General features: G+C 45.9%; 1 protein-coding gene across 10 annotated transcripts in view; it reads right to left on the bottom strand.

Moving 5' to 3' along the window:
* The window catches only part of ZBTB20 (zinc finger and BTB domain containing 20), a 1072531-nt gene that overhangs the window by 551945 nt on the left and 499367 nt on the right, over nucleotides 1-21219 (bottom strand). For all 10 annotated transcript variants that reach the window (XR_011026572.1, XM_068270868.1, XM_068270867.1 and 7 more), the window contains one exon: nucleotides 20096-20165. The gene's annotated coding sequence lies outside the window, so the exon portion shown is untranslated. The remainder of the gene's footprint in view (nucleotides 1-20095; nucleotides 20166-21219) is intronic.

Here is a 21219-nt window from a genome sequence, read left to right as displayed (position 1 = left end):
ATTTTAAAATGTAATTCCGTGGGAGCCATACAATATGTTTCAAACTGGGACAGTAGGGCTCACGTCCATGTTGCCATGGTAATGTGTATACAGTTGATCCGCCGGGTAGCGGAAGTGTCAGACATGTCTTCAGCTTCTCTTGGGTTTAGCAACATCAGCAATTTCCCCAAGAACCAGACAGGAGAAATACCGACTAACAGTTTGTACAATTAGCAAACTGACTTGGGAGTCGATTCACTTTGTAGGTCGAGATCTCCGCACTTTGGCCCAATAGGCTGCCTGTCAAGTGACAATTTTAGCGCTGCCACACTAATCTGCGCTGCTTGAGTAGTGTAGCTTAGTGAATCAACCCCTACTGATTTGTCTGTGAGCCGGATGTAGCCATCAAAATAGCCACCCCTGCTTTAGAGTGACCCTTAACTGACATTGGCTACATCTTTTGGATTCCCAAGGCAATCCTCAGCAAAGCAGAGACTCGGTCTCTATATACATGAATGGTATAATACTTCAGTTAAGGACGTGATGTGCCCCTGTAGGAGTTACAGCATGGTTTGGCTTTGTCTGGCTCTGTGAATTGCATTTGGGCAGGTGATGGTTCTCGTAGCCACAATATTATAACTTATTCTGGCAAAAGTGATATTTGCATCTCTACGAAAGATCTGCGTGCCTGCAAAACTAATTTCCGTGAGTTACGATCTGCACAATCACATGATCGTTATGTTTTCCGTAGACAGGACTGTTGTAGCGTTCTTTGTTTATTGCCGTGCAGCTTGGTGTATCGTATTTTCCCAGAGAAGACGAGGTTTCCGGCAGTACAAGTAATCAAAACACAAGTTCAACTCTTCTATAAAAAAATGAGAAAAACAGAACTCTCTGAAACGTGGAATTACACCATTGAAAAGTAGTAAACGTTCAGCAATGCCACTGTCTACAGGCTGAATGCCGGCAACCTTAGCAGGCTATTTATGGCCTCTAATTAGCACAATTTAAAGGATACCCGAAGTGACATGTGACATGATGAGATAGACGTGTATGTACAGTGCCTAGCACATAAATAACTAGGCTGTGTTCCTTTTTATCTTTCTCTGCCTGAAAGAGTTAAACATCAGGTATGCAAGTGACAGTTTCTGTCCGGGTTGGGACCGGGTCAGACTATAGCGTAACCCCCACTGATAAGTAATTACAGCCATAAAACACTTTCCTGTCAGTAAATAGCTTCTAAGAGCAGGAAAGAGATAAAAAGGGTCAATAATTCATAGATTTGAGCGCTGTCATACTTCAATGAAGGTGTTATTTAGCGGAGACAATTAAATAGTAAAAACTTACAAACTAGATTTAAATATAAAATAAAACTGTAGGATATCTAAAAAAAAAAAAAACATTTTTAGGAGAAGGAGGATGGATACAATTGTTTTTTTGATCAGTTTAGTTTGGCCTATTTTATTTCCTTTTAAACAATACCAGTTGTCTGGCTATACATTTGATCCTCTAATACTTTGAGACCTGGAACTCACTAGGAATCGCCGCAGCACTGTGTGCAGTGACTCCTAGTGCACTTGCGATTACCCAACACTAAATCGCTGTATAGTAAACTGTAGAGCGCTTCCGATTAGCGATTTGCACATTTTTACAAAATAAAACTTCATTATACTTACCAAGTGTCCGGCTTCTGTCCATAGCCTTCTAAAGAAAGAGGTCATAGGTCAGGGGTCTCAAACTCAATTTACCGGGGGGCCGCAGGAGGCAAAGTCAGGATGAGGCTGGGCCGCATAAGGAATTTCACAATCGCGGCGCATCTCCACCTCTGCCCGCCCCTCTCACTTTTCCTTCACAGAGAGGGGCGGGGAGAGGCGGCGATCCATGCGGCGATTGACGTCAGGAGGGGCAGAGCTGAAGCTGAAAGCTCTGCCCCTTCCAGGAAATGCAGGCGGATTGCCCCCCAAACAGTTTGGGGGCTCTGCAGCCCTCGTTTAGCGGCAGGGATGCGGCGGATTACTTGGGAGCACTGAAGCGAACTATAAGGAAGCTTTTGCCAGCGAGGGCCACAAAATATTGTATCGAGGGCCGAAAATGGCCCACGGGCCGCGAGTTTGAGACCCCTGTCATAGGTGCTTTTCTATAACCAATCAAGCGCCTGTGACCTCTTTCTTTGGGGGGCGGGGCTATAGACGGAAGCGGGAAGTCGGGACACCTGGGGGGATTATAAAGTTTTTTTCAATTCGGAATTGCTCGGCCCACAAAGCGCAGCATAATCACTTTGCAAAAGTAATTTTGCAGCACTTATATAGTTGTTATCTATGCAGGAGAGCTTCTCTAAGCTCTTTGACCCACTGGGGCGAATACAGTCATTTTTCTTTTTTTCAGAAGCACTTAAAGTGAACACGTGAGTGATATGGAGGCAGCATACTTATTTCCTTTTTAACAATACCAGTTGCCTGGCAGGCTCTATGTATCTATTTGGCTGCAGAAGTGTCTGAATAACACCAGAAACAAGCATGCAGCTAATCTTGTCAGATCTGACAATAATGTCAAAAACACCTGATCTGCTGCATGCTTGTTCAGGATCTGTGGCTGAACATATTACAGGCAGAAGATCATCAGGGCAGCCAGGCAACTGGTATTGCTTAAAAGGAAATAAATATGGCAGCCTCCATATCACTCTCACCTTAAATTCACTTTAAACAACCAAGATACAGTACAGTGTGTGACAGCTTGAGATTAGGTTTTACTTCAGGACGGTTCAAAGGATCATTATTTCTGCTTTGTTTATAGCTTAAAGGACAGACTGTGGTTTGTAAACCGCAAACATGACAGAATGATGCAACGTTATAAAATATATATTATGTTATAATGTTCTACTCATTGTGCATACTACACATACAATTCACTGTATCATAATGATTTTTGGGTTTTTTGTTGCTTTAAGCCCTTCTGTCTGGTGAATCAGAGGATGCAGGGGGGAGGCAGGCCCTGCAGATGATGCCAGCGGAACTACATATGTCAGCCTCACAGTCTTCATTACTGCAGGCTGACACTTCCCCATCTCCCCTCCATAATGTGCGGCTTCTTCCTGACAGTCTGCATCCTCTGTGCCAACTGCGGCTGGCACGGGACGTGTTTTTACAGAAATGCACATTACAATCCTTTATTGTCCGCTTGCTGGGAGACTCTGGCACGCTGCAGAATGAGGAAGTCTCGTCTGTGCTGTAAACTATATAAACACCAGAGAAGGGAGTGTCGCGGAGGTGTTGTTCTATACCTATATACCACAAACGGCCATCGTGGCATGTGCCAAGCCTGCCGATGCCAGGGCGCCTCTCCTTGTACGTCAGAGTCAGTCTAAAGGTTGCCACATATACCCAAGCCTCATAGCAGAGGCCACATATACCCATGCCACATATACCCATGCCACATAACAGAGGCCACATATACCCATGCCACATAACAGAGGCCATGCATACCCATGCCACATAACAGAGGCCATGTATACCCATGCCACATAACAGAGGCCACATATACCCATGCCACCTAACAGAGGCCACATATACCCATGCCACATAACAGAGGCCACAAAAAAGAGGCCACATATACCCATGCCACATAACAGAGGCCACATTTACCCATGCCACCTGACAGAGGCCACATATACCCATGCCACCTGACATGGGTATATGAGGCCACATAACCCAGAGGCCACATAACCCATGCCACATAACAGAGGCCATGTATACCCATGCCACATAACAGAGGCCACGTATACCCATGCCACCTAACAGAGGCCACATATACCCATGCCACATAACAGAGGCCACGTATACCCATGCCACCTGACAGAGGCCACATAACCCATGCCAACTGCTAGAGGCCACATAACCCATGCCACCTGACAGAGGCCACATATTCCCAAGCCTCATAACTGAGGCCACATATACCCATACCACCTGACAGAGGCCACATAACCCATGCCACCTGACAGAGGCCACATATACCCATGCCACCTGACAGAGGCCACATAACCCATGCCACCTGACAGAGGCCACATATACCCATACCACCTGACAGAGGCCACATAACCCATGCCACCTGACAGAGGCCACATATACCCATGCCACCTGACAGAGGCCACATAACCCATGCCACCTGACAGAGGCCACATATACCCATGCCACATAACAGAGGCCACATATACCCATGCCACCTGACAGAGGCCACGTATACCCATGCCACATAACAGAGGCCACATATACCCATGCCACCTGACAGAGGCCACGTATACCCATGCCACATAACAGAGGCCACATATACCAATGCCACATAACAGAGGCCACATATACCAATGCCACATAACAGAGGCCACATATACCCATGCCACCTAACAGAGGCCACATATACCAATGCCACATAACAGAGGCCACATATACCCATGCCACATAACAGAGGCCACATATACCAATGCCACATAACAGAGGCCACATATACCCATGCCACCTGACAGAGGCCACGTATACCCAAGCCACATAACAGAGGCCACATATACCAATGCCACATAACAGAGGCCACGTATACCCATGCCACATAACAGAGGCCACATATACCCATGCCACCTGACAGAGGCCACGTATACCCATGCCACATAACAGAGGCCACATATACCAATGCCACATAACAGAGGCCATGTATACCAATGCCACATAACAGAGGCCATGTATACCAATGCCACATAACAGAGGCCACATATACCCATGCCACCTGACAGAGGCCATGTATACCCATGCCACATAACAGAGGCCACGTATACCCATGCCACATAACAGAGGCCACATATACCAATGCCACATAACAGAGGCCACATATACCAATGCCACATAACAGAGGCCACATATACTAATGCCACCTAACAGAGGCCACATATACCCATGCCACCTGACAGAGGCCACATATACCCATGCCACATAACAGAGGCCACATATACCAATGCCACATAACAGAGGCCATGTATACCAATGCCACATAACAGAGGCCACATATACCCATGCCACCTAACAGAGGCCACATATACCCATGCCACCTGACAGAGGCCATGTATACCCATGCCACATAACAGAGGCCACATATACCAATGCCACATAACAGAGGCCACATATACCAATGCCACATAACAGAGGCCACATATACCCATGCCACCTAACAGAGGCCACATATACCCATGCCACCTGACAGAGGCCATGTATACCCATGCCATATAACAGAGGCCACATATACCCATGCCACATAACAGAGGCCACATATACCAATGCCACATAACAGAGGCCACGTATACCCATGCCACATAACAGAGGCCACGTATACCCATGCCACCTGACAGAGGCCACATATACCCATGCCACATAACAGAGGCCACGTATACCCATGCCACCTGACAGAGGCCACGTATACCCATGCCACATAACAGAGGCCACATATACCAATGCCACATAACAGAGGCCACGTATACCCATGCCACATAACAGAGGCCACATATACCCATGCCACCTAACAGAGGCCACGTATACCCATGCCACCTGACAGAGGCCACATATACCCATGCCACCTGACAGAGGCCACGTATACCCATGCCACATAACAGAGGCCACGTATACCCATGCCACATAACAGAGGCCACGTATACCCATGCCACATAACAGAGGCCACATATACCCATGCCACCTGACAGAGGCCACATATACCTATGCCACATAAAAGAGGCCACGTATACCCATGCCACATAACAGAGGCCACATATACCCATGCCACCTGACAGAGGCCACATATACCCATGCCACATAACAGAGGCCACGTATACCCATGCCACATAACAGAGGCCACATATACCCATGCCACATAACAGAGGCCACATATACCCATGCCACCTGACAGAGGCCACGTATACCCATGCCACATAACAGAGGCCACATATACCCATGCCTCATAGCAGAGGCCACATATACCCATGCCACATAACAGAGGCCACATATACCCATGCCTCATAGCAGAGGCCACGTATACCCATGCCACCTAACAGAGGCCACATATACCCATGCCTCATAGCAGAGGCCACATATACCCACGCCACATAACAGAGGCCACGTATACCCATGCCACCTGACAGAGGTGCATCGCTTCCAAGTCGGTAGGTGGATACTTCGAAAAGCATCCTTTTATGGACTCGGCGGCGGTTAACCTCCTGAGCGGTCTGGACGAGCTCAGCTCGTCCATCACCGCCGGAGGCTGCCGCTCAGGCCCTGCTGGGCCGATTTTTATCAAATAAAGTGCAGCACACGCAGCCGGCACTTTGCCAGCCGCGTGTGCTGCCTGATCGCCGCCGCTCTGCGGCGATTCGCCGCGAGCAGCGGCGAAAGAGGGCCCCCCTAGCCGCCTGAGCCCTGCGCAGCCGGAACAAAAAGTTCCGGCCAGCGCTAAGGGCTGGATCGGAGGCGGCTGACGTCAGGACGTCGGCTGACATCGATGACGTCACTCCGCTCGTCGCTATGGCGACGATATAAGCAAAACAAGGAAGGCCGCTCATTGCGGCCTTCCTTGTTTATTCTGGGCGCCGGAGGCGATCGGAAGATCGCCTCCGGAGCGCCCTCTAGTGGGCTTTCATGCAGCCAACTTTCAGTTGGCTGCATGAAATAGTTTTTTTTTTATTTAAAAAAAACCCTCCCGCAGCCACCCTGGCGATTTAATCAGAACGCCAGGGTGGTTAAATGATGGTCAATGGTTTCTTACGTCTCTAGACAGGGAGAGGAAATGATCTCGGCGCTAGCCTACTAGAGGAGATCCTGCAGGAAACCGCATAGGGAGCAGTTTTCCACTGCACCATCTACAGCAGGGGCGTAACTTAAAATCGTGTGCCCCCCCCAGCGAAACTAGGATCGCCCAATGTTCACACCCGTCTCCCTTGCCTCCCCTTGGTGCCCTTTACGGCCTCAGGGCCCATTTCACAAGGGTCATAACACAAGTGTGGCCATCACTTCACACCCATAACAAGTGTAGCCACAAACACCTGATCTGGAGTATCAGAGAAAGGGAACATTTAGTAGTTGGGGCCCTCCCACACCTCTGGCCCCCCTGCAGTTGCAGGGCCTGCTCCTCTCTAGTGACATCCCTGCACTGCAGCACTGAACATTGTGATTGGCTGAATAGCATGGGCGTGGCTTACTTCAGCCTATCCGAAACCTAGAAGCTTGAGAGGGTTCACTCTACCCAATCACGTTAGCGGAATTTCCCTGTGTCCATTCCTGTCGCCTCCCCAGACTAGCTAGAGATCTCACTGACTGAGACAGGCAGTGTCACTGCAGCGCTGCTTTATTCCGTTACAATCTGCCTTCCATCTTGCTTTAATATTTTCCGTCAGATGCGTAGGAAAAGAGGCCATAACAACACTCTTTACATCTGTGAGTCTATACGTTTAATGGGGAGCGCCAGCAAAGCAGGAAAAACATGTTTTTCAGAGCTGATGCAGTAAATGAGCTGTAAATGGCGGTGGCGTTTATTTTTGCTCCCCGACGCTCGCATGAGAAACTGCTCTGCCGGTGCGAGGGAAGCATGTGAGGAGAGAAGAAGAGGAATGAGAGGAGAGGCGGATCGCCCTGACAGAGGAGAGAGGAAATATGTGGCATGTTCAATATTTACTGAACTGTCTGAACAGTCTGCCGTGTGGCTGTATTCAGAGCTATTCCCATCAGAAGATGCTGCAGCGCTAAGAGTTTCCGTACACAGCAAAGCACAAGTGTCACCTCTGCTGCCAAGCAGCCGCCGGGCACACTGGGAGCATTGAAGGACCCCACAAACGCCATCGCCCTCGCTACCGGTCTGCACGGTGGATCTGCAGGCGGCACTGTTTACTGAAAGCAAACATGCGTCTAAGCAATTCAACGTGCTCTGCCGCACGTAACTTAAAGAAGCCCTGTAGTGACTTATCGTAGAATGCTGTAATGAGGCCCTGTAGTGACGTGTTGTAGAACAAAATAACTTATTCAGGATACCCAATTTTATAATAATGTTCCTGACTTCAGCATCAGAAACACTTCATTTATCTATATATTGCTGTTTTTTGGTATGTAGCCCCACCCTCCTATTGAAGCTTAGCCTAGGCTTTTTTTTAGCTATGTGGAATTCTCCCCTCCAGAGCATTCTGGGAGACCAGGTATAATTGTACTGGCTTCTGGACTCTCAGAAACAAACATTCCGACATACGATAAGCCATAAGGGCACTTCAGCATGTATACAACATATGACGAATCGCAATTGTATAAGCCATTGATGTTCAAAGGAGTACACAGGGAGGGATGTGAGAACGTTTTGCCTCTGATTACGTTGTTACATGTTGGCAACAGAGGCATGGATACATGCCACGGCGGCCTTCGCTCGGACGTGTAGAAATACCCGCCGAGATATTATCGCGCACCGTCGGGGTTCGTTTGAAGGACATAAGGGGTGGGTACCTAAACTCGGATAGTAGGCAACCCATCACGCAGAATATGCCAATGTTTGCGATTGCTGCAAGTAATTGCATCACTACAAACATTGTACGTAGAGACAAAAGGCATTCTGGACCCAACACCCCCTGTATTCCTCCTAGTCCTGGGCCTGAAACAGTGATTTGGATAGCCCCTTGCCTTAAATATATCCATCATCTCTTGTCCACGTGCTTCAAGTGTAGACTCTTCGCTGACAATTCTAGCCACTCTGGAGAGTTAGCTATGTGGAATACTCTCCTTGGTGCCCACGGGGTGGAAACTGCCAAAATAAAGCACTGAATTACGATCCGTGCTCTTCACATGCAGATCCGTCTCCACCCCCTTCTCACCAACGAAGACTGATACGTCCAAAAATGGGACCTTATTATTGTCAGCGTGAGTCGTGAGACGCACGTGTTTACACGAGCTGTGGAGTTGTGACACAAACTCCTGCAAGCTGCTCGGTGGCCCCCTCCATATGCAAAATATGTCATTGATAAAACGCCACCAGCACAGACCTTTCTGGTGGAATAACGTATTTGTGTACACAAAGGCGTCCTCATAAAGTCCCATGTACAGATTTGCGTAGGAGGGGGCCACATTCGAGCCCATCACAGTGCCGCATTTCTGCATATAATATGCCCCTGCAAAAGAAAAATAATTAAATTTCAAAAAAATCTTAAGCAAAGTGATTACAAATTTGCGCTGTGCCGTAGTTAGGTCAGTGCATGTCATCAAATACCAATCAACAGCCTCTACACCCCCATCATGTGGGATGGAGGTGTAGAGGCATCCATAGTCACCAAGAACACCTCTCCCCTGATGTCCAGTCCCTTAAGTTTATCGAGGAACATAAGGAAGTATCCCGTAAATACGATGGCAAAGCCTGCACTAGAGGCTGGAGTAGACCATCAATGAACTTGGCAATAGGGACAAATATAGAACCTACCCCCGCCACTATGAGTCTCCCCGGAGGTCTGTCCAGCCGCTTATGGATTTTGGGTAATATATAAAGATGGGGAGTGCTGGGAGTGGGATGTTCCTCCCTGAGATACCTAAATAAACCCACATCTATAACATCAGTTTCCAATGCAGAATAAATATATTAAATCAATTTTCGCTCGAATCATCAGTACAGGATCATATCCAATAAGTTCATAGACCTCGGTGTCAGCCAATTGGCGAAACACCTCGGCCTCATACATAATGGTGTCCATAACAACCACCGCCCCGCCCTTATCCGCAGGGCGGATCGTAATGGCAGTATTCTTCTGCAATGTGCCCACTGCCCTACGCTGGGCAGGAGTTAAATTGCATTAGATGTTATAGGACCCTTGTTGGAAATCGTCCTCAAGTTTCTGAAGATCTTCCTGAACTCTATTGAGATAGGCATCTATTGTTGTATGACTAGGTGGAACAAAGTCACTCCGATTTCTTAAACCCAAAGTTTTCAGTCCAAAACGTCCATCAACCGGTGCCGCTCTACTGGGGAACTGCGGTATTGTGGAAAAAAAAATGTTTTAAGTTCAATGACCTGAAAAAACGGTACAGTTCTTGATCTAGATAAAAAAAATTGGAAAATATGTGGGGCAATATGTAAGACCTAATTCCAGACCCTCCGTCTTACTGCATTGTGTTTTATACATCTTCATTTATGTTTTCTACTATTTCTTTTAGGTGCTCTTGATCTGATTTTATGTGGTACACCGAGCTGACCTATCCATGGGGAACTGTACGTTTTTATCTTTGCCAGGCTCTTGTACTGCAAGCGCTAGTATTGCTCTTTATTGAGGATGGAGCACTTTGGCTCATTATATTATCCTCCATAATGTCCTTAAATCTGGGCTTTTAGATCTGTTCTTTCTTTTCTCTTTTTCCGCTTGCCTCATTTGATCAAAGTTTTATTCCTGAGGACGGTGCTTGGTCACTATGACTACCAGCTGGGACGCTAAGTGGAGCCAGTGACTGTATTGTAAGCGCGCACGTGCAGTAAGGAGCCGTGACGTCACGCTGGGCGGCGCTGTTTCTCGTGTCTGATTGGCCGGCGGCTCTTTGCTGCTCTGATTGGCCTTGCATAGCGAGACAGCGCCGGGTGAGGCTTCCCTACGGCGTCCGGCGGCTTTGTTCTCATATGGTGAGTTGTATTTGTGAATACATTATACTGAGTTCCCCATCAGGTGCGCCAGTGTTCCCACCCACGATCTTGGTGTATGTATGTATGTATGTATATATATATATGTATATATATATATATATATATATATATATATATATATATATATATATATATATATAGTGTCAGTGTGTGTGTCTGTTGGTGAGCAGTTTGAAAAAGGTAGTGATGGGAATTCCGGCTCTTCTCAGAGAATCGGCTCTTCTGAATCGGCTCCAATTAAAGAGCCAGCTCTTATGGCTCTGAATCAGCTCTTCATTAAATATCACTGGACACCACTCAGAATCGGAGTAAAAGCCCCGCCCCCGTCTCCATGACTGCTTATCTGACTGGGGCAATCCCTCCTGCTACTGCTCTGCTCCCCCCATACATCCGCCCCATACACTCCTACAAGCTGAAAGAGGAGGACTACATCTCCCAGCATGCCTCAGCGCCCTTTATCACAGAGCAAAGCAGAGCTGTGTGGGGCGGCTGAGGCATCGGCTCTTTCAAAACTGAGAACCGGCTCTTGTCGTTCCCAGCAAAGAGCCGGCTCTTAGAGCCGGCTCGTTCGCGAACGACCCATCACTAGAAAAAAAGGCTTGTCATCCAGAAACAGCATCTGTCACTGCTGTTTGATGACTCATTAAAAGAGCTTTAAATATACTTGGTGGTGCCGACCCATTCATCCTTTTGTTGGAGCAGACAAGCTATACACCCTCCTGACCTCTCTCTGGCCGGGCTGGAGACTCTATTAAGACGAAGGAGCAGCCCAGCTGTACGGCAGCAGAAAAAAAGGGCGCCGGCTGAGGGTGGATGAAAAGGGCGCCGCCATAGACTTTAATGCAATTATCGTTAATACGGCAAAAAAAGCAGAAAAAAGGGTGTTGTGATAAATATCGTTAACTACATTAGAACATTATAGTTTTTGAAGTATGTTATCGTTTTAGAAGCTGCCACGTTATAGTTTTTGGCAGTTGCGTGTGGTCCGGTATCAGTCATGGAGAGAATCCGAAGACATAGCAACAAAAGTTGTTTAGGCGACACCTTTACTGACTAACTGTACAAGATTCCTTTGCAAGCTTTCGAAACTTTAAGTTTCTTCTTCAGGCATGTTTCAGAGCTGGACCAGAACCATACTCAGCTCTGAAACATGCCTGAAGAAGAAACTTAAAGTGAATGTTTACCTATTTAAAAACCAAAAAGTCAAATACTCACCTAAGGAGAGGGAAGGCTCGGTCCTAATGAGCCTTCCCTCTCCTCTCCCGATGCCCGGTCCCGAGCAGGTTCCCCCGTGACAGTATTCGACCAGTTCGGTGAAATACTGCTACTTCCCCATGCCGAAGGGAGCTTTCGGAAGCCTTCGGGAGCACTCGGGCTCCCGAAGACAGGCCGCTCCATACTACGCATGCGCGAGCGCCCTCTATGACGCACTCGCGCTTACGTAGTATGGAGCGGCCCGTCTTCGGAAGCCCGAGTGCTCCCGAAGACCTCCGAAGTCCCTGCGGCGGCGGACGCGAACGGGGGAGCCAGCGCAGCACCGAGGGCACCGGGAGAGGAGAGGGAAGGCTCATTAGGACCGAGCCTTCCCTCTCATTAGGTGAGTATCTGACTTTTTGGTTTTTAAATCGGTAACCACTGGCTTTAAAGTTTCGAAAGCTTGCACAGGAATCTTGTACAGTTAGTCATTAAGGGCTCTTTCACACTAAGACCTTGCGTTTGATGCGACGTTAAGGTCGCATAACGTGCTCCTAACGTAACGCATGTTAGCTTTGAAGTTGGACGTTACATTGAACTGCGTTATGCGTCTCTTGATGCGTAATTTTTGACGCATACTGATCGAACGAAAACAGTGCATGCGGCACATTTAAAAAAAATAAACAAACATTACTGAGCATGTGCAAACAGTCTAACGCAGCCACATAGGAGTATAACACACAGTATGCTGCACTTTCATTGAACGTGCAGCGTTATACTACAACGCAACGTGGGCACTGTGAACAGCCCATTGATTTTTCATTACTGTGAGTTGGGCTGCGTTACAGGCTGCTCTAACGTGCGCCTGTAACGTCCCACTGTGAAAGCAGCCTAAAGGTATCACCTAAACAACTTTTGTTGCTATGTCTTCGGGTTATAGTTTTTGTCATATTAATTTGTTTGTATGTTCAGATTTTACCTTATCAAAGATATTATCGTTTCTGTGTGGAAAAGGGTGTTTCTGCAGAGGGAATGGTTAGTGTTAGGCAACACCAGGGGGAGTGGTTAGGGCTAGGCACCACCCAAGCGGCAGTTAGCTTTAGGCAATACCAGGGGGGGGGGGGGGGGGGTTAGGGTTAGTCACCACCGGGGGAGGGGGGGTTAGGCACTACCGGGGGGGTGGTTAGGATTAGGCGCCACCAGGGGAGTGGTTAGTTTTAGGCACCACCAGGGGAGGGTTCTGTGTGAAGGTAGAGTTGGGTTAAGCTGTATTGTTGAATTACGTAACAATTTTTAACGTTAATATCTTTTTGCTATTATTCCCCATTTGTTTTTACAACAGTATTTATCGTTAACCAAGTTGAGAGAAATGTTTATCGTTATCAGATTTCATTATCCAGCCGGGCCCTTTTTTCATGGCGCCCTTTTTTCATGCACGCAGCTATACACCCTCATCACCTCTCAAGATGCAGGGGACACCTCTCCTTTGAAACCCTTTAACTTGGCAACGGAGCATTACACTGACACAGGACCTGGTGTAATGGAAAGCTGGGACTTTCAGCTTTTCAAAAAGGGTTAAATCTTGGTAGTGGAGCAAACAGAACTTAAACAAGGAACTGCCAAACTCTTCAGACGGTATAATACGCAAGTACTTCAAGAACCTTCTGCCACGCCGCCCCCCTCCCACTCACTATTCCATTAAACGTTTATGGCTTGTCCCTCATCCGAAGGGCATGCACAGAAATCTGCAATTATTATTTTTTCAGAAGATCACGGGCATTTTTGTATTTTAATAAAGACCCTTTTTAATCTTCGGAATTGTCACATTCAACGTCCTCTCTGAGCGCCCCCTCCTCCGCAGGTGTACAACAAAACCTCTGGCGGAACACCCAGGACGGGAATCATCTTTCTTTTCATCTGCCTGTTTGCAAGCTGCGCGGAGCACCGGTACATGACCCCATAGGGTTTCACCTTGCGCTGAACCCCTTTGTTGTTGCGATGTACAGAATGTGTGAATCCTGCCGGTTTTGATCATGGAGTGATGCGGCTAATAATGTAATGTTATTGCTGCCCTAGAGACGGACACTCGGGGAAGATGTGAAGGAAATATGAAAGGCCTGCAATAATTAGATCCTCATTTACCAAAAAAGCTCGGAAAATACAAACATCATTTGTGGGGAAAAAAAGCCTTCAAATGCAGCTAATGATAAAACGATGTGCGGGACTCGTCTGTCCTCGAGTTAAGCGCAGACTGGAAGGCGCAGGTTTTTTTTTTCAATCCACTTGTCTACAGTTCAATTAAAGTAAGTTGAAGCCCCCAGGTGCCGCGGTGACTTTTAGACGAAGTAAATTCTGTCCGCCGTAGACTCGCTGCGGCTCTGATAGATGGGTTCAGCCGATATTACCCAGATTAATACAGTTCATTTTCATAAACCGGCCGAACTGTTGTACGCTGAGGTTTGTCGATGTCAGGGAGCGAAGCGATTATGGGACCTGAGTAAAGGTCACACGGCCCTTGCGGGCCAAACAGGCGAGATAATGGGGTCCCAGAAAAATGACTAAGTGACACCGCGGGCTCCAGCGCATTAAGGCTGTGATTTAGTTAGGGTTAGAGTGCGGTACAGAATTCAGGCTACCGGAAATCTCAACTAACCGGCATGCCTGAGAGACAGGGGAGGACTGGGGCACTTTATCCTGGAGGGAAAACACAAACTAGAGGCCCGTTTTCATGGCAGCCCCAGCCCAAATGACATCACACGTGTGACAGGTAAAGTATGAAAGCACTGGCACCGGGGAGCACACAATACATTTTGAAGGACACCGGCCGGGGTTTCCGTCGCGTACATTGTTCGTGATTCTCACACTTGACCACGTCGGCCCAAGATTTCCATGCACCTCCGATCTATACATTCAACTAATTTCCACCCGAAATCAGTCAAGTCCTGGAGTCTAGGGACTGTCTGCAAGCAGCCCTTCTGCAGTCTAGGGACTGTTGAAACTTTTCAACCTAGATAATATCTTATGTAGCTGTGCACATGCAGTCATGTTAACAATGGTGAGAGACCAGACAGATTTTTTTCCATGGACCTTGCAGACAGGCCTCTGCTCTGCATCATACTGTGTATATTTACCAGCTTGCTCGCCCTCTAACTGCTCTGCAATTGGGGGTTTGTTTCCCTCAGCCAGCTAACCTAGTGGTTCACATTGCCTTATACAAAAACCTGAATATACAATATATAATATATAAACCTCTATATTAATTAACATAACTAATGCAACAGTATGTTTGTTTAGGCTGAAGTTTCCCTTTAATGTGTACCAGAGACTAATCATATTCAAAGTTTTATACATACCTGGGGCTTCATGCGCAGGCACAGTGCTATTCTCCGATGGAGAGAGACTGAGCGAGCGCACTGCGCATGCTCAGACTGGCCGCAAATGCCGACGTTACGGGACCTGGTACCTGAGCTGGAGAAGGCTGAGGACGGCGGCGTGGGAGCGATCCATGCGGGTGGGGCTGGACGAAGCCCCAGGTATGTATAAAACTTTGAATACGCTTCGTCTCTGGTTTCCTTTTAGGTAAAAACGGGCAAATTTATATTTAGCATAGCTTTTTAGTTGGTGTGTGCATGTCATCCTGTCATCCCTGTTTACATTCTTAACTTTTAACCAGAGATGCCGGCATCTTTACTGCTGGCAAGGTGAATCAGTGTGGGGAATGTTTTCCCCCTTCTGGGAAGTTAGCAGGAACATCCCATTATCTCCCAGAGTGCTCTAGGGCAGAAGGCTGTGTGACATCATAACCTAGGCTAAATATCACAAGCAGCAACGTATTGTAGCTTGCTGAGTATGGGGGCTGTGTAGCCACACCCAGTCAGAGTGACGATACCACCAAAGGTGCCCAGAGTGGGCAGGTGAGCGCCAGAACAGGATCATGGAGCAAAGGAAGGAGCTGGTCTAATCCGATGAATCACATTTTGTTGTTTGGGCCCCCAAATTCGCAAGATCTCAATCTGATTGTTCTTTCCACACACAGGAGAGGAGTCTCCATATGGGACTGATACTTCACTCAGAAAACGGTACTGCACGTGAAAAGGGGTTTTACTGGACACATGGGAGCGGGTTTTGGGGCACATGAGCAAAGAAGCTTACACTCTACTCATTATGCTGCCAAGGCTTTTTTTTGTATTGACCCGAGGAAGCGTCATGAACCGTGAAACGTGTTGTCAATTTTTTGAATAAATATTTTTCCAGGTAAACTGGTGTCTGTATCTTCTAGAGAGGTAAGTGGTTACCTCTATTTTACACATTGGGCTTGATTCACTAAAGGGTGCTTAGTGTTAGCACAGCAGTGAAAAGCCGCTTTGCACGTGCAAACTACTTAGCACCCAAGTCTGCACATGCAAACTACTTAGCACCCAAGTTTGCACATGCAAACTACTTAGCACCCAAGTTTGCACAGCAAACTACTTAGCACCCAAGTTTGCACTGCAAACTACTTAGCACCCAAGTCTGCACATGCAAACTACTTAACACCCAAGTTTGCACTGCAAACTACTTAACACCAAAGTTTGTAAGTATCCACTTTTATTGTGCGCAATAAAGCTCTACTGTTTGGTAATGCACTTAGAGTGCTCCTTCTTTTAGATACTCAGCACCCAAGTTTGCACGTGCAAAGCTGTTAATTAACACTCGAGTTAGCACATGCAAAGCCTTTACACTCGAGTTAGCACATGCAAAGCCTTTACACTCGAGTTAGTACATGCAAAGCCTTTACACTTGAGTTAGCACACGCAAAGCCTTTACACTTGAATTAGCTCATGCAAAGCCTTTACACTGGAGTTAGCACATGCAAAGCCTTTACACTGGAGTTAGCACATGCAAAGCCTTTACATTTGAGTTAGCACATGCAAAGCCTTTACACTCGAGTTAGCACATGCAAAGCCTTTACACGTGATATGTGAGTTATCACGCTATAGTGAACCGAGCCCTATATGTTTTAAAGTTTTAGCATCAATATATTTTGGGCTCCTCCACCCCACCCTATTAGTCAGACCTCCTTTGGCGGTAATAGTTTTACATTTTTCTGGATTGTGCATTGAACCACAGGAGAGTGATCATCCAGCAGGACCTGGAGCACTGAGCGGGGACTGAAAACCCCACTGCAACCCACCTTTGTAAGTATATAATCATATATACTTCTGTCCCTCATACCTAATGATACTGCACCATCGTGCTCCTTGTCTCTCTCTACTTCTCATTTAGGTGCTTTTGGTCCCTACAAGAACCATCGAGCTCCTTCTACACTCCTGGACACGGAAGGGAGGTTTGCATATGAGCTGGGAGGGGCAACCCTTTGTGGGGTGCTTTGGGCATGCCAAGGGTTAACGCTGATTCTTTCTGTATATTCCAAATCATCCAAGCTTACACCATCAACAACACAATGCGGAGAAACAAACTGACTGAAAACAAGTTGATGAACTGGGAATGTTTTCATAAGTTTTGTTTTTAGAAACACTATTTTTTCCAACTGGAAAACTACGCATTTTACAAAAATGGCATTATGTTTTGTGTTGTTTTTTTTTCCCCGATGCAGCAATATAAAGCACTTAAATGCTTTTTGAGCATGCTGAAGGCCACATTGTTTATAAAGCCGGTTCTTTATTAAGGTGTTAAGATGAGGGCTCTGGAACAGTCCTAACGGGGTGACATGAAACATGGCCCATCTGGATAACAATGGGCGACTGGAGCCGCTACGTATGGAGCGCAGCCTGTGGGAGGCCACCGAGTCACGCTGTAGCACTTATATGTAAGGACACTTCATATATGGAGCCATTGTCTCCTTTCATCCTTGGGAAGCAGAACAAAGGAGACAACGTGACAAATAAGTCAACAACGCTCACGTGCTTCAACGTTCACGATAAGTGCCTGGAGTTCCGACTTGCAGCGCGGGGGGTCCGCGTTTCAATCCTCAGGGACGCTAGATGCGAATTATCAAGGTGGAGAGAACATTGGAGAATTGAAGTAATCTATATATGTGTTTTTCAACATTATAATAGTGTGTACCCCTTTATATAGGCAAAATCCTCTAAAGAAGGGGTACTTAACATTATTATTATTCTTATTATTAATATAGCACTGCACAGAGTATATTGTCTTCTCACTTAAAGGCTACCCGAAGTGACATGTGACATGATGAGATAGACATGTGTATGTACAGTGCCTAGCACACAAATAACTAGGCTGTGTTCCTTTTTTTCTTTCTCTGTCTGAAAGAGTTAAATATCAGGTATGTAAGTGGCTGACTCAGTCCTGACTCAGACAGGAAGTGACTACAGTGTGACCCTCACTGATAAGAAATTCCAACTATAAAACACTCTTCTAGCAGAAAATGGATTCTGAGAGCAGGAAATAGATAAAAAGGGAAATTTCTTATCAGTGAGGGTAACACTGTAGTCACTTCCTGTCTGAGTCAGGACTGAGTCAGCCATTTACATACCTGATATTTAACTCTTTCAGGCAGAGAAAGAAAAAAAAAAGGAGCACAGCCTAGTTATTAGTGTGCTAGGCACTGTACATACACATGTCTATCCCATCATGTCAAATGTCACTTCGGGTATCCTTTAAAGTGACACTGAACTAAAAAAAAACAAAAAAAAAAACTTATGATATAGTGAATTGTATGTGTAGTACGGATAATTAATACAACATTAGTAGCAAAGAAAAGGGTCTCATGTTTTTATTTTCAGTTATACAGCTTTTTTTCCCTATAATATTGCAACATTCTCTAATATTTGCAGTTTACACACTACAGTCTGCATTTTAAACTATGAAACAGAGCAGAGCTAATGACCCTGTGAACATTCCTGCAGAAAAATCTTATCTGAAGTTGTCTTTCATTGTTTCTTTGATGTACAAGTGCTTCAGAAAATAACATTTAGCTCTCTGACTAAATTAGTCAGAGAGCTCAGAGAAACTCTTTTGCACAGATACCAAGTGAAAACATACAATTCATTATATCATATGTTTATTTTCACTTCAGATTCCCTTTAACTGTCCCTCAGAGGGGCTCACAATCTAATCCCTGCCATAGTCATATGTCTTTATCATGTATGTATTGTAGTTTAGGGCCAATTTCTAGGGGGAAGCCAATTAACTTATTTGTATGTTTTTGGGATGTGGGAGGAAACTGGAGTGCTCGGAGGGAACCCACGCAGACAACAGGAGAACATACAAACTCCTTGCAGATACTGCCCCGGCTGGGATTCAAACCGGGACCCAGCGCTGCAAGATGAGAGTGCCAACCACTATGCCACCGTGTATACTGCTAATGGAAGAGCCGGGGTTTGGAAGATGGATGGGCACCACATGGTGGGCGACATAGGACAGGTAATGTATAAATGGGGGTACATTTATACATTGGGGGGCAGTGGCGAGGTGGCGGATGTGGATGATTCCCGAGAGATTTCAATCAATCAGCAATCAGCCTGCAGTGTATGGGAAACCGGCATATCTCTACTAATCAGATTGGATTAGAGAGAGATTTGCCTCTTGGTAGAATCTCCCCATCATTGCTACATATATGGCTACCTTCACTGTAGTGATTCCAGTTTGACTTCATAGACAGCATGACATACACAGTTTAGTGTTACAATTACTAATACATACACTTCTCAATATTCTTTTAAACTCTATCAATGCAAATATTAAACATTCGCCAGCCAGTCCTACTTACAGCTACCACTATCTCCCCGGAAACCTCAATACATTTAGAGACAGTGAAAAGAAGCCATATGTAATGCTGAACATTGTCCCATTATTCCCTATACACTGTACATGTGAGCTCACGTCAACAATGGCAGGTGCAAAGGACTCTGGGAACCCGCCAACAATGTGCTTTCATCCAGCCTCCATCCGGACAGATCCGTCACAATAACCGTGTCAGGGGTTGCAGCGCTACGCTCCCCCTCATCACAACAGAGCTGGGTGAGTATATTGAATATGTCACATTATATTGTACAAACAAATAAAACAAAAAAAGTAGCACAAACAGCGAAACAAAAGCCTCCGTCTCTTTCTCGCCGAAGGAGTCAGAGAGTTTAGAAAAATCACAAGAATGCCTGTTTGCTCCTCTAACAACACAAGGTCACTTTTTCTTCACCTATTCCCAATTACTAAATTCTTTGTTTCGCACGCATTAATAACAACGTGTTCAGGAACAAAAGGTAAGGTCGCCGCTACTTACCCACAAGCTTTATCGCTGTGTTTTGTTAAGGTGCCGCGATTTTCAGTTTCCGAACGTAACTCCAGGCAGTCTGAAAGAGAAAGCAGGTTAAAATATCTCTCCGTTATAATTGGTATTTCAGATTTAATTAAAAATTAAACTTTCATAATGTTTCACCATCCAAAGCAATGCACTATCAGTCAAGCGTGACTTCTTTTTTTTGGTGACAAAAAAAAAAAAATGGAAAAAAAAGCTCTTTGCGAAATATATTTTATAATGAAAGAGGCGGCGGAGGGGAAGATACAAAAGGACATGGTATGGAATATTCTGAAACAATGAAAAATGACAATTGCGTTTTCACCCCCGATGTCAGAAACACGTACAGTCTTTGTGAAGAGGGATAATGGGAAATGGGGTTAATAAACACATAAGAACGAGAAAGCAGAATGAAGATCATTAGGATAACATATATAATCTTAGTAAAAAGAGGACCTGTCACTTTAGATAAGCTTCCTGAATTTGAATATGCAGAGACATTTATTATAGCAATAACACTAGTATACTTATACTTAAATAAGATCTGTAGTGAAAATATAACAATGATTAAAATTGCTTTTTTTTTTACAATATTCACATATAAATAATTTAGCCAGTGTTTTCCTGTTGTAAAATCTTTCCTGTCCCTGATTTACATTCTGGGATTTATCACTGCCAGGTGATCTGTACGGAATATTCGTTACTGAGAGTTCTATGCACAGAGGGAGATACTGCTTGCTTGGCAGTTGGAAAAAGCCGTTATTTCCCACAATGCAACGAGGTTCACAGAGAGCAAACTGTCAGGACCATGGTCATGACATCACACTGTGGGAGGGGTTTTACCACAATATCAGTCATACAGAGCCCCCTGATGATCCGTTTGAGAAAAGGAATAGATTTCTCATGGGAAAGGGGGTATCAGCTACTGATTGGGATGTAGTTCAATCCTTGGTTAAAGTTCCTTTTTAAAGTGTACATGAGATCAAATAAAGAGAAGCAGTTATACTTACCTGGGGCTTCCTCCAGCCACCTGCAGGACATGTGCTCCCTTCGCTGTCCTCCTGGGACGCTCCGTTGTTCTGCAATCAGCTCGGGTACATTTTTCAGTC

The sequence above is a fragment of the Hyperolius riggenbachi genome, chromosome 2 (assembly GCF_040937935.1).
Source record: "Hyperolius riggenbachi isolate aHypRig1 chromosome 2, aHypRig1.pri, whole genome shotgun sequence".
Lineage (NCBI taxonomy): Eukaryota > Metazoa > Chordata > Amphibia > Anura > Hyperoliidae > Hyperolius > Hyperolius riggenbachi.
This window is presented reverse-complemented; position numbering and strand designations above follow the sequence as displayed.